The sequence below is a fragment of the Dama dama genome, chromosome 26, assembly GCF_033118175.1.
Source record: "Dama dama isolate Ldn47 chromosome 26, ASM3311817v1, whole genome shotgun sequence".
NCBI lineage: Eukaryota > Metazoa > Chordata > Mammalia > Artiodactyla > Cervidae > Dama > Dama dama.
In genome coordinates, this window is record NC_083706.1 from 48712048 (window position 1) to 48713945 (window position 1898).

The following is a 1898-nucleotide window of genomic DNA, read 5'->3' on the forward strand; positions in this document are numbered from 1 at the left end:
CCTCTCCAGCATTTATGTGTAGACTCTTTAATGATGGCCATTCTGACTGGTATGAGGTGGCACCTCACTGTAGTTTTGATTTACATTTGTCTCATAATTAGTGATGTTGAGCATCTTTTCATGTGTTTCCTGACCATTGGCATGTCTTTTTTGGAGAAATGTCTATTAAGGTCCTCTGCCACTTTTTGATTAGGTTGTTTTTTGTTCTTGTTGAGTTGTATGTGCTGTTTATATATTTTGGAGATTAAGCCCTTGCCTTTTGCATCATTTGCAAATGCTTTCTCCCATTCTTTAGGTTGTCTTTTTGTTTTGTTTTTTATGGTTTTCTTTGCTGTGCAAAAGCTTGTAAGTTTCATTAGGTCCCATTTGTTTGTTTTCATTTTTATTTCTATCACCTTGGGAGACTAACAGCTGATCTTGAGATCCACACATTGCCAGGTCGGAAGGCCCTCCCTGTAGAAGGGCTTCCAAATGCACAAGAATTTAGGCAGTGGGTTATTTTAAAATAGTTACTCCTCAAGGACAGGGAATGTCTGGTCCTTTGCCCTCTTGTGGTCTCCAGGCAAGTAGCCCCTCTTAGGAATCCTCAGCACTTCCAAAGCCCGCCCCCCTGCCCCCCACTCCATGACCTCAATTTGATAAGCTGAATACTTTCTCTCTCCCTCTGCTTCTGCACCCTCTTCCCTCGTTGTGAAGTCTGAAGCCTCAGAATCACCACCACAGAGGCCTCTTCCTCCCTGGAAAGCCAGGCTTGGGCAGCTGCTATGCTAGTGTTCTAGGATGCCCCAGACAAGAGTCCACAGTCCACTCTGAAAGCAGAGGGTCCATGGGGGAAGTATCCTCTTCCTCCAGTAACCAGATTTAGGGGCACCCTCATTCCTTTCCAGCCTTTGCCACAGGTGTCTGGAAGGCCCTGGAGCCCTGATGACCCAGGTGGTGCACAGACTGGCAGCATCAACCTCACCCGGGAACCCACTCCAAACTTGCTGAATCAGAGTCACACATTAACGAGTTTCCAAGATGATTCTTTTTTTTTTTTTTTTTTTATTTAGCAATAATCGCGCCTCGGATAAACCTCATTGGCTACGATACTGCCACTGTGCAAAGCTCCCAAGATGATTCTTAATGTCTGTTAAAGATGGAGAAGAACTGCTGTGGAGGAACCACTCTGGGGCCAGGGAGAGAGGATTCAGGACTTGGAGAGCCAGAGGGGTAGCCAACTAAGAGATGAGATGAGGGTCTTCCCAGCACTTATTCTAAGGCTGTTATTCATCCTAATACCTTACAAGTTGTGACCCCACACTCTCCCAATTCCCAGGAGAAACCTGGGGGTTAAAGACTGTGAGATGGTTCTGGTGTTGCATGAAGAAGCTTCATAATACCACCCAGTTCAGACAGGGGCAAAGACACCTTCACCAAAACAAAACCTGTCTCATTCCTGCATAAGAAATAGGGTCAAAGTTCTGTTAGTTAAAAAAAAAAAATACAAATTCTGACATATCCCACTTTACAGATGGGAAGCGCAGAGCTGCCCTGCCCAGTGCCTTTGTGTGACTCAGAAAAAGGAGGCAGGTACTGGCTTTGCTACTGGTCAAGGCCTTTGCCTGAAGAAAAAGATGCCTGTCCTAACATAGGACTTTAGCCCTCACTCACCCTTTTGGCTAGATGTCACAGGGAGCAGTGACCTGGAAACCCACAGCTCAGAAAAGAACTGGCGAGGCGACAGGGTGGCGGGGTGGCTGGCTGCTGCCCACAGATCACAGGAGTCCCCTCGGGCTATGCCAGTCAGGTAAGCTGCTTCGTTTGCTGATCTTACTACTTTGTGATAGGACTCAGCCTGTGATTATTGCGTCCAGAATCATCACATGTCCACTTCTTATTTTTAAATGTTAACTTTG

At 46.2% G+C, this 1898-nt stretch overlaps 1 pseudogene; it reads right to left on the reverse strand.

The window, feature by feature from the left end:
• Positions 1–1000: 1000 nt before the first annotated feature.
• LOC133047357 (U4 spliceosomal RNA) lies at positions 1001–1109 on the reverse strand (annotated as a pseudogene).
• Positions 1110–1898: the final 789 nt, after the last annotated feature.